Source organism: Pseudophryne corroboree, chromosome 4 (assembly GCF_028390025.1).
Source record: "Pseudophryne corroboree isolate aPseCor3 chromosome 4, aPseCor3.hap2, whole genome shotgun sequence".
NCBI classification, from domain to species: Eukaryota; Metazoa; Chordata; class Amphibia; order Anura; family Myobatrachidae; genus Pseudophryne; species Pseudophryne corroboree.
In genome coordinates this window covers 98,804,817-98,818,178 of record NC_086447.1, presented here as the reverse complement: position 1 = coordinate 98,818,178, position 13,362 = coordinate 98,804,817, and positions in this window count along the sequence as shown.

The following is a 13,362-nucleotide window of genomic DNA, read 5'->3' as shown; positions in this document are numbered from 1 at the left end:
TTCCAAAACCACCTTTTCGGGTTTTGATTTTGGTTTTGGATCTGGATGATTCTTGAAAAAAACATTAAAACAGCTAAAATCACAGAATTTGGGGGTAATTTAGATCCTACAGTATTATTAACCTCAATAATATTCATTTCCACTCATTTCCAGTCTATTCTGAACACCTCACACCTCACAATATTGTTTTTAGGCCAAAAGGTTGCACCGAGGTGGCTGTATGGCTAAGCTAAGTGACACAAGTGTGCGGCACAAACACCTGGCCCATCTGGGATTGGCACTGCAGTGGCAGACAGGATGGCAGATTTAAAAAATAGGCCCCAAACATCACATGAGGCAAAGAAGAAAAAGAGGTGCAATGAGGTAACTGGATGACTAAGCTAAGCGACACAAGTGTGCGGCACAAACACCTGGCCCATCTAGGAGTGGCACTGCAGTTTCATACAGGATGGCACTTAAAAAAAATAGTCCCCAAACAGCACATGATGCAAAGAAGAAAAAGAGGCTCAAGATGGAATTGTCCTTGGGCCCTCCCACCCACCCTTATGTTGTATAAACAGGACATGCACACTTTAACAAACCAATCATTTCAGCGACAGGGTCTGCCAAACAACTGTGACTGAAATGATTGGTTTGTTTGGGCCCCTACCAAAAAAGAAGCAATCAATCTCTCCTTGCACAAACTCGCTCTACAGAGGCAAGATGTCGACCTCATCCTCAGATTCCTCACCCCATTCACTGTGTACATCCCCCTCCTCACAGAGTATTAATTCGTCCCCACTGGAATCCACCATCACAGGTCCCTGTGTACTTTCTGGAGGCAATTGTGGGTAAAGGTCTCCCCGGAGGAATTTATAATTCACTTTGATGAACATCATCTTCTCCACATTTTGTGGATGTAACCTCCTACGCTGATCGCTGACAAGGTTACCGGCTGCACTAAACACTCTTTCGGAGTACACACTGGAGGGGGGGCAACTTAGGTAAAATAAAGCCAGTTTGTACAAGGGCATCCAAATTGACTCTTTTACCTGCCAGTATACATACGGACTGTCTGACATGCCTACTTGGGTGCTGTCACTCATATAATCATACACCATTATTTCAGTGGTGACAGAATCATATGCAGTGACAGTAGACATGTCAGTAATTGTTGGCATGTCCTTCAGTCTGAACCAGATGTCATCTTTCGCTCCTGACTTCCCTGCATCACCGCCAGCGAGTGGGCTAGGAAATCTTATCCTTTTACTTGCAGCCCCAGTGGCTGGAGAAATTGAAGGAGGAGCTGTTGAGGGCTCACGTTCTGCTTGAGTCGACAATTTACTCACCAACATGTCTTTGCACCTCTGCGCACTTGTGTCTGTCAGAAAGAGAGATACAACGTATGCTTTAAACCTAGGATCGAGCACGGTGGCCAAAATGTAGTGCTCTGATTTCAACAGATTGACCACCCTTGATTCCTGTCAAAGCGAATGAAGGGCTTCATCCACAAGTCCCACATACTTTGCGGAATGGCTCTGTCTTAGCTCCTCCTTCAATTTCTCCAGCTGTTTCTGCAAAAGCCTGATGAGGGAAATGACCTGACTCAAGCTGGCAGTGTCTGAACTGACTTCACGTGTGGCAAGTTCGAAGGGTTGGAGAACTTTGCACAAGACGGAAATCATTCTCCACTGCACTTTGGTCAGGTGCATTACCGCTCCTTTGCCTATATCATACGTGGACGTATAGGCTTTAATGGCCTTTTGCTGCTCCTCCATCCTCTGAAGCATATAGAGTGTTGAATTCCACCTCGTTACCACCTCTTGCTTCAAGTGATGGCAGGACAGGTTCAGGCGTGTTTGATGGCACTCCAGTCTTCGGCACGCGGCGGCTGAATGCCGAGAGTGGGCAGCAATTTTTCGGGCCACCGACAGCATCTCCTGCACGCCCCTGTCATTTTAAAAAAAAAATTGCACCACCAAATTAATTGTATGTGCAAAACATGGGACGTGCTGGAATTTGCCCAGATGTAATGCAAGCACAATATTGGTGGCATTGTCCGATATCACAAATCCCCAGGAGAGTCTAATTGGGGTAAGCCATTCTGCAATGATGTTCCTCAGTTTCTGTAAGAGGTTGTCAGCTGTGTGCCTTTTACAGAAAGCAGTGATACATAGCGTAGCCTGCCTAGGAATGAGTTGGCGTTTTCGAGATACTGCTACTGGTGCCGCTGCTGTTGTTGCTGTGGGAGGCCATACATCTACCCAGTGGGCTGTCACAGTCATATAGTCCTTAGTCTGCCCTGCTCCACTTGTCCACATGTCCGTGGTTAAGTGGACAGTGGGTACAACTGCATTTTGTAGGATACTAAGGACACTTTTTCTGACGTCTGTGTACATTCTCGGTATCGCCTGCCTAGAGAAGTGGAACCTAGATGGGATTTGATACCATGACACAGTACCTCAAACAATTCTCTAAGTCCCACTGAACTAATGGCGGATACCGGACGCACGTCTAACACCAACATAGCTGTCAAGGCCTCAGTTATCTTCTTTGCAATAGGATGACTGCTGTCATATTTCATCTTCCTCACAAAGGACTGTTGGACAGTCAATTGCTTAGTTAAAGTAGTACAAGTGGTCTTCTGACTTTCCCTCTGGGATGACAGTTGACTCCCAGCAGCAACAACAGCAGTGGCAGCAACAGCAGGCATACCATTCAAGGATCCTCCGGAGGAATCCCGGTTAGGAGAGGAATCCTCAGTCTTGACAGTGACATGGTCTGCAGGACTACTGACGTTCCTGACTGTGGAGGAAGTTGACATTGAGGGAGTTGGTGGTGTGGCTTGCAGGAGCTTGGGTACAGGAGGAAAAAGAGATTTAGGTGTCTTTGAACTGCTTACGCTCTTACCCAAAGTTTCACAACTTGACACTGACTTATGATGAATGTGCTGCAGGTGGCGTATAAGGGAGGATGTTCCTAGGTGGTGAACATCCTTAGCCCTACTTATTACAGATTGATAGAGGCAACAGATGGCTTGACACCTGTTGTCCGGATTCGTGGAGAAATCATTTGGTAGTTTGCCCAGGCATCACAATGGGCTTATTCATCCCACGGAAAACAGGTGCGTCCCCCGGTGCCTGACTTTAACCACATCATCATCAGAATCCTCATCATCAACTTCCTCCTCAGCACCAGCAACACCCATATCCTCATCCTGGTGTACTTCAACAGTGACATCTTCAATTTCAATATAAGAAACTGAACTGTGGGTGCTCCTTCCAGCACTTGCAGGGGGCAGGCAAATGGTGGAAAGAGCCACCTCTTCCCGTCCAGTGTTGGGAAGGTCAGGCATCGCAACCGCCGACACACTTGTACTCTCCTTGGGGATTTGTGATACCATCTCAGAACACACAGTTCTTTTCTGTGCTCTTTCCATCTTAACTCTTTTAATTTTTCTAGCGGGAGGATGAGGGCTTCCATTGTCATGTGAAGCTGAACCACTAGCCATGAACATAGGCCAGGGCGTCAGCCATTCCTTGCCACTCCATGTCGTAAATGGCTTATTGGCAAGTTTACGTTTCTCCCCAGACCATTTAAATTTCTTATTTTGGGTCTTTTTACTGAACTTTGGCTTTTTGGATTTTACGTGCCCTCTACTATCACAATGGGCAACGGCCTTAGCAGACGACATTGATGGCATTTCATCATCTATGTCATGACTAGTGGCAGGAGCTTCAGCACTAGGAGGAAGTGGTTCTTGATCTTTCCCTATTTTATCCTCCAAATGTTTGTTCTCCATTATTTTTCTGGAGTTATATAACACAATATGCGTCACAGTAGAGTGTACCACTACACCTCACAGGGCAAACCATGTAAAAATGATTTGGATTAAATATTAATAACCCCTTTATTTGGAGTAAATAATATACAGCACAGGACAGCCCCACTGAACTTATATGGCAGCACCACTGGACAGGATTTATACGGAATTATATGGATTTATATGGAATTATGCGACAGTATCACAGGAATTATACGGCAATATCGAAGAATTATATGCCAGTATCACATGAATTATACGCCAGTATTCCAAGAATTATATGGCAATATCACAGGAATTATGCGGCAATGTCACAGGAATTATACGCCAGTATCATGGGAATTATATGGAATTATAACAGGAGTTATATGCCAGAATTCCGAGAATTATATGGCAATATCACAGGAATTATACGGCAATATCACAGGAATCATACACCAGTATTATGGGAATTATACGCCAGTATTCCGATAATTATATGGCAATATCACAGGAATTATATGGCAATGTCACAATAATTATATGCCAGTATCACAAGAATTATATGGCAGTATCACTGGAATTATACGCGAGTATTCCGAGAATTATATGGCAATATCACAGGAATTATACGGCAATATCATAGGAATTATATGTCAGTAATCCTAGAATTTTACGGCAATGTTACAGGAATTAAACGTCAGTATTCCGAGAATTATACGGCAAAATCACAGGAATTATACAGCAATATCACAGGAATTATACGCCAGTATTCCGAGAATTATATGGCAATATCACAGGAATTATACACCAGTATCACGGGAATTATATGGCAATATCACTGGAATTATACGGCAATATCACAGGAATTATATGCCAGTAACACAGGAATTATATGGCAGTATCACAGGAAATATATGCCAATATTCCAAGAATTATATGAAAATATCACAGGAATTATACGGCAATATCACAGGAATTATACACCAGTATCACGGGAATTATACGCCAGTATTCTGAGAATTCTATGGCAATATCACAGGAATTATATGGCAATGTCACAGGAATTATACGCCAGTATCACGGGAATTGTATGGCAGTATCACAGGAATTATACGGCAGTATTCTGATAATTATATGGCAATATCACAGGAATTATACGGCAATATCACAGGAATTATACACCAGTATCACGGGAATTATACGCCAGTATTCCGATAATTATATGGCAATATCACAGGAATTATACGGCAATGTCACAAGAATTATACGCCAGTATCACGGGAATTATATGGCAGTATCACAGGAATTATACGCCAGTATTCCGAGAATTATATGGCAATATCACAGCAATTATACGCCTGTATTCTGAGAATTATACGGCAATATCACAGGAAATATACAGCAATATCATAGGAATTATACGCCAGTATTCCGAGAATTAAACTGCAATATCACAGGAATTACACACCAGTATCACGGGAATTGTATGGCAATATCACTGGAATTATACAGCAACATCAGAGGAAGTATACGCCAGTATCACGGGAATTATACGGCAATATCACAGGAATTATACACCAGTATCACAGGAATTATACGGCAGTAACACTGGATATATGGCAGCAGAGGACACCACCACTGTGACTGGTCACTGTACTGATGCTGCACAAAATACTTCCCCTGGTCTAATGCAGGACAACACAGCACCACTGAAAGAGACTTTATACAGCTACACTGGATATATGGCAGCAGAGGACACCACCACTTTGACTGGTCACTGGACTGATTCTGCACAAGACACTACCCCTTGTCTGATGCAAGACAACACAGCATAAATGCAAGGGACTTATACAGCAGCCAGCAGCACTGGGGACATATAGCAGCAGAGGACACCAACACTGTGACTGTATGGACTGATGCAGTACAATACACTGACTACACTGGACTGGACTGAGCAGCACAACACAGCACTAGACTCGCCACCCCACTTTCCCACCCCCACACAGACACTGAGGATGGAGACACGTCCTCTCACTACACTCTCCGAGACTGGAGTGAAAATGGCTGCGACGCGCGGCTCCTTATAAGGAATCCAAATCCCACGAGAATCCGACAGCGGGATAATGACGTTTTGCCTCATTCGGGTTTCTGAGTCAGTTGGGAAAACCCGAGCCTGGCTCGGAACCGGGCTTATGACGTGAAGTCCAGTAGGGTTCGGTTCTCCAATTTAAAATCGATCTAACATCGGGGGCGTGGCCTAGCTGTGGATGTGGCAGGACGTGTGGTTGAGAAGCTCCTGCTCCCTGGCTTTATATTTGCCATCTACAAAAGCTGTGGCTGTGCCATCATAATCAAATTGTCTCCCCTGGCTGCTCTTGGGCCCCTGAGTGTAGGTTGCAGAGCCGGGAGGTCATTCCTTTGGCCTCTGTGGGCTGCGGCGTTCACCCGTGTCTGAGACCACAGGCTCGATTTCTGCACCACCCCCACCGCGGGCCTGCGATCGCCGAGGTGACCCCCCTGCCTCCATTGTTGCTTTGCCGCTACCTACTGGGACCCCGATCTCCTGGTGACCATTACCCGTGGTCCGGCTGTGTTCCCCCCTGCGGCTCTAGATGGATGATCTGTGGGCAGGAGGAGGCGGCGGGCGTCCGGTGGCAGACGCACCTCTGACATCATCCCTGCTACACCCGGTGCTGTGATCATCTGCTCGGGGATGTGCCGTCTGCCTTACCCTGTGTCTGGGATCCCTGCGGGTGGTGGTGGCCTGTGCTGCAGGGTGCCTGGAGCTCCTTACATGCTGGAGGTGCCTGGGCTTTTCTGGATCCCTCATCATGCTGCTCCTGGATCAGTGAGTGGGGTCAAACCTGCCCGGCTTTATACAGTTACCTGACCTTTGAATTCCAGGGCTATATATATCCTGCAGCTGTGGGCCCCGCTGAACCCCCCTTTTCTTGCTCAGAGCTGCCCCCACTGTTGTGTTCATTAGCTCCTGTCATACAAAACACTGCATTGCATACCACACCATATTAGCTATATGCAGAGCTTGGGGCTCCATCTAGTGTCCGCTTTGATCTACTACATTTTCCCTTATGGGATAGTCTGCCCACACATGATGGTGTTGATCTGATTACTATTTTTGCCTCCACCGTCCCGGCCCGGGATATGCATTGATTGGTATCCTATCTAGTGGAATCTTCGCTCTCTACACTTGCAGTTTTGACCGTCTCCCCAGTGCTACTCGAATTTTGTTATGCCTCCCAAACATCAGAAATCCTCCAAGTCAGTGTCTCAAATCATATTCTTTAAATCTTCCCCTCAACCTCCTGAAACGATGGGAGATAAACCTCAGTTGAAGAAGGCTGACCCCCAACCACTCCCTCCTGCCTCTGACTCGTCATCCCCAAGACCGCCCTCCCTCTTCACGGATGTTGTCAGCGACTCTGACGCGTTAACTGTGGGTACAATGAAAATGCTCATGTCGCAGTTCAAATCAGATATTGCAACGGAATTCCGCTCCGCTCTCCAGGCGTGTCAGCAATCCATTGACGAGATTGGAGATCGTACCAATCATTTGGAAACAAAGGGGTATATTTACAAAGATTCGTGTTTTGGCCGTTTTGAAGGGTGTTTGAACTCGAATGGTATCGGGTGCATTTTACTGCAACTTTTTGAATCCTGATACGATCATTCACTAAGCTGCCAAGTTTTGCACAATCGTTTTTTCCGATGTCGATGTGATTCGTAATATCAGGCAGTGTTTTACGGGAGTGATGAGTAAAACACTGCCTGACAAAACACAAGGAATCCCGGCCGGATCTGTGAGATCCATGCAGGGCTTCATTGTGTACCTTAAAAAGTTGATTAAAGTCTTAAAAAATCTGAAAAGAATTGCGTGGGGTCTCTCCTCCTAAGCACAACCAGCCTCGGACTCTTTGAGCCGGTCCTGGTTGAAAAAATATGGGGGGAAAAATGACAGTGGTTCCCCCATATTTAATCAACCAGCACCGGGCTCTGCGCCTGGTCCTGGTTCCAAAAATACGGGGGACAAAAAGCGTAGGGGTCCCCCGTATTTTTGAAACCAGCACCGGGCTCCACTAGCCAGGTACATAATGCCACAGCCGGGGGACACTTTTATACTGGTCCCTGCGGCCCTGGCATTACATACCCAACTAGTCACCTCTGGCCGGGGTACCCTGGAGGAGTGGGAACCCCTTAAATAAAGGGGTCCCCCCTCCAGCCACCCAAGGGCCAGGGGTGAAGCCCGAGGCTGTCCCCCCCATCCAAGGGCGGCGGATGGGGGGCTGATAGCCTTTTTAAAAAATGTGAATATTGTTTTTAGTAGCAGTACTACAAGTCCCAGCAAGCCTCCCCCGCAAACTGGTACTTGGAGAACCACAAGTACCAGCATGCGGTGGAAAACCGGGCCCGCTGGTACCTGTAGTACTACTACTAAAAAAATACCCCCAAAAAAACAGGACACACACACCGTGAAAGTATAAGTTTATTACATACATGCACACCTCCATACACACATACTTACCTATGTTCCCACGAGGCTCGGTCCTCTTTTCCATGTAGAATCCTTGGGGTACCTGTGAAAAAAATTATACTCACATAATCCAGTGTAGAATCAGACCTTTGTATAATCCACGTACTTGGCAAAATAATAAAACGGAAACCCGACCACGCACTGAAAGGGGTCCCATGTTTACCCCCCTTACTCCTGTCAAAGAGGGTCCCTTCAGCCAATCAGGGAGCGCCACGTCGTGGCACTCTCCTGATTGGCTGTGTGCTCCTGTAGTGTCTGTCAGGCAGCACACGGCACAGATACAATGTAGCGCCTATGCGCTCCATTGTAGCCAATGGTGGGAACTTTGCGGTCAGCGGTTGACCGAAAGTAACCTCACCGCTGACCGCAAAGTTCCCACCATTGGCTACAATGGAGCGCATAGGCGCTACATTGTATCTGTGCCGTGTGCTGCCTGACAGACACTACAGGAGCACACAGCCAATCAGGAGAGTGCCGCGACGTGGCGCTCCCTGATTGGCTGAAGGGACCCTCTTTGACAGGAGTCAGGGGGGGTCCTGGCAGTCGGTGAAAGGGGTCCCATGTGTGAACATGGGACCCCTTTCAGTGCATGGTCCGGTTTCCGTTTTATTATTTTGCCAAGTACGTGGATTATACAAAGGTCTGATTCTACACTGGATTATGTGAGTATAATTTTTTTCACAGGTACCCCAAGGATTCTACATGGAGAAGAGGACCGAGCCTCGTGGGAACATAGGTAAGTATGTATGTATGGAGGTGTGCATGTATGTAATAAACTTATACTTTCACAGTGTGTGTGTGTCATGTTTTTTTTGGGGTATTTTTTTAGTAGTAGTACTACAGGTACCAGCAGGCCCGGTTTTCCACCACATGCTGGCACTTGTGGTTCTCTAAGTACCAGCTTGCGGGGGAGGCTTGCTGGGACTTGTAGTACTGCTACTAAAAACAATATTCACATTTTTTAAAAAGGCTATCAGCCCCCCATCCGCCGCCCTTGGATGGGGGGACAGCCTCGGGCTTCACCCCTGGCCCTTGGGTGGCTGGAGGGGGGACCCCTTGATTTAAGGGGTTCCCATTCCTCCAGGATACCCCGGCCAGGGGTGACTAGTTGGGTATGTAATGCCAGGGCCGCAGGGACCAGTATAAAAGTGTCCCCCAGCTGTGGCATTATGTACCTGGCTAGTGGAGCCCGGTGCTGGTTTCAAAAATACGGGGGACCCCTACACTTTTTGTCCCCCATATTTTTGGAACCAGGACCAGGCGCAGAGCCCGGTGCTGGTTGATTAAATATGGGGGAACCCCTGTCATTTTCCCCCCATATTTTTTAAACCAGGACCGGCTCAAAGAGCCCGAGGCTGGTTATGCTTAGGAGGGGGGACCCCACGCAATTTTTTTTCCAGTTTTTACACTAAACAGACCCTTTCCCATAGATAACCATGCACAGATCTCACTGATCCGTACATGGTTATCCAAACTCGACTGGAAAAAGCAGGTCTATTTTTTTGCTGCTTTTTTTAACGAATCGAAAAAAAACAGACCCGCACTTGAGCACTAAAATACGAATGAATAGTGAATGCCCGTATTGTATGAAATAACAGCCGTGTTTGACCAATGGTCTATTCATTCGTATTTCGGAACTTTGCAAATCAAACCATTACGAATAGTCCAAACACTGCCGAGATTGGTGCTTAGTGAATTCCCGGATTGGGACTTAGAAAAAAAAAACACAAATCGGACAAACTCGAATTCTTAGTAAATATTGGCCAAAGATGGAGGAGGTTGTGGGATCTCATAACCATTTAATCGACTCTCATGACAATCTGGATGCTGAAGTGCGTAGGCTTAGAGATAAGCTCACGGATCTCGAGGACAGATCTAGACGAAGTCATATTAAATTGCACGGAGTCCCTGAAGAGGTGTGTGACAGGTCGGTCCCGTACGAAAGCACTTGCCGCTTTCGCGTCCCGTCTCCTGTGCACAGAATGGAGGGTTAGGTCACACGGGACCTGAACACATAGGGGATTCCCGCTTACCGTCAGTGACCTCCTGTTACTGACTCCACCCACTGCGCTGTGGGCGGGTTTATGCTGCCACCACCAAACTCCTAACCTGCCGTGGCGTTTGGAACCACGGTTCTGCTCTGTATGTGCCGACACACTGCGTTACCACACCTGTGTGGTGTTGACGAATCCTTGCTAGGCCTCTACCGGTAGCTGGCGGAAGGCGGAACTTGGAGACGTTAGGTACTTCCCTGGACAGCCGGAGGACGGGGCTATGTTTAGCATAACCCTGTAGGTCACAAGATGACGCGGTCTTCTTGAGGCAAATGGTATTTATTTGCAATAGTTCTAAAGAGAACTCTTCCCTATTGCTAGGGGCAACAGCATACAGCAAGATGTTCCAGCAGAATAAAGATGGTACAATACAATACACTGGAGGCACGCAGGCCTCCTTTTTATGTCAAATTTCCACACAGTACAACAGGGGGTCATGTCCTCCCTGAGCCCTTTCTATCCACTCAGGATAACTTAGAAAATACAAGTAAATAAATTACATTTCAAAAGGAGATAAGTGCAATAAAACAATATCCTCCTTCCTGTGACACAGACAACGTTTGGTATCAGATTAACATTCACTATTGATAAATTTATCACATAGCTTCAAAATACAAATGTTTCTATCTCAGTCACATCTCCAGGCAATCCCAGTGTTTGGGATTACAACAGGAAACACAACAAACAGTCTTCCTTCCTGCATCTGCCATTCAGGGTTCGTATATCAATTAAATCAGCTACATGAAACAAACAGGTTCCAAGCCCATAGACTTTATCTATGGGATAAGGAGATCCCCCGTGATTAGCATATTTCTCTAAGGAACTTACACATCAAAAGGTATTGTCATTCACACCTCTCTGCTAGGACAGGGCCATTAGCATGCCACTTCCTATTTCCAGAGGATGAGAGATGCTTATTCAGACAGCTATAGTAAGTGCATTTTTCCTTTAACTATATAGGTGACCACATCTTAAATATAAATACATTTAAACATGCATTCCTGCAATTGTGCACAGAGCACTACATATGACATGTTAAGACACATCATTAAACATATTTTTAAACAGTCTGCGCCCAGCGCCGTAAGTACATTTAACAGTGACGCCAAGCGCCTATGGGGGGTCATTCCGAGTTGTTTGCTCGTTATTTTTTTATCGCAACGGAGCGATTAGTCGCTAATGCGCATGCGCAATGTCCGCAGTGCGACTGCGCCAAGTAAATTTGCCATGCAGTTAGGTTTTTTTACTCACGGCATTACGAGGTTTTTTCTTCATTCTGGTGATCGTAATGTGATTGACAGGAAGTGGGTGTTTCTGGGCGGAAACTGGCCGTTTTATGGGTGTGTGCGAAAAAACGCTACCGTTTCTGGGAAAAACGCGGGAGTGGCTGGAGAAACGGAGGAGTGTCTGGGCGAACACTGGGTGTGTTTGTGACGTCAAACCAGGAACGACAAGCACTGAACTGATCGCAGATGCCGAGTAAGTCTGAAGCTTCTCAGAAACTGCTAAGAAGTGTCTATTCGCAATTCTGCTAATCTTTCGTTCGCAATTTTGATAAGCTAAGATTCACTCCCAGTAGGCGGCGGCTTAGCGTGTGCAAAGCTGCTAAAAGCAGCTTGCGAGCAAACAACTCGGAATGACCCCCATTGTACGCAACATGGCGCCGGGCACTAGGGGTTAACCCCTTCAGTTCTGCAGTGGCCATTGTCCACGTGGGCTGGGGGTCTCTCCGGCCACACTCCTCCCCCCCATTCAAGCGGGAAACCAGCGAGTCATGTCCCAACGATAAAGCTCCTGGTCCCACAGTCCCTTGTGTTGATGGGGACGCTACCTAGGGGGTGTAGGTTCCGGCCTAGACAGTTCATCCATAGTGTAGTGGGCCTCTCTTCGTGGGTGCACAATGTTCAAATAGTCCACCTGAAGTCCAAGTTCAAGGCTCCACCACAAAAGTCTTTCCAATTTCCCCAAGGTAGGTTGCAGCCACCTAACAGGTGGGTGGTAGGTCACCACGGTGGGGGGCCAGTTACACACAAGTGCCACCCAAGGTGTCCCAATTGTGGCATACCCCACCTCCCACAATAGCAGTATACTGCTCAAACAGGCCACAGGGTGCTCCTGCCCATATGGCTCTTTCTGGCTCGGTACTGCTCCCAGTCCGTGCAGTGGCACAGTAGTTCGTAACACACAGTCCTGGTCAAGAATGTGCGCCATCAGCACTGGAGCGGGTACTAGAGCCTCCTTCAATGACTGGAATGCCAACTCGCAAGCAGGTGCAAAGTCCACTGACTTGGGAATGCCCTTCCTAGCAATCTCTGTCAAGGGGTTCACTACAGGACTAAAGTCAATGACAACGTGTCCGTAGGGCCTTACAGGTTCTAAGGTCAGTACCGGTCTGGGTGATGTGGGTCGGGGACAGCCTCTGGTGGCCTCCACCCCCTCTGGTTTGGGCCTGCCCCTGTCTCCTCCCACATAGTGCCCCAGGCACTGCACCTCCATCATACCTATCTGGCAACTGTCTGCCCTAACTGTCAGACCTGCCCTCCAATCCTCCTCCGTCGACCTATGACTCGGGAAACCTACCCTGTCACCTAGGCCTACTCCTTCCTCCTCGTCCGCTACCTGTGCCACAGTGATGGCGGCCAGACCACCAGCCTCTGGATCCTGTGTGGCATCCACTACAGGGAGGCTGCGTGTCTTCCCCGATCTACTGTGCACAGGCAGGGGACCTACTATGTCCACAGCAACTTGCTGCAAGGGTTCCCCTATGGGCAGAGGCCCAGAGACAACACAACCACTGGAGTGCCCCAGCTGCCAACGCATGGCACCAGCCTTACAGTTGGTCTGGGCGTCATCCGACATTCCAGACCAGGGTAAGCACTGTGTCAGGCACTTCAGGGTACGGTCTATCTCAGGGTTACTGTCCAAAGGGGTTTCGCTGGCAACCGACACCGGTTGCGCAGGAAAGTTCCCTGGGG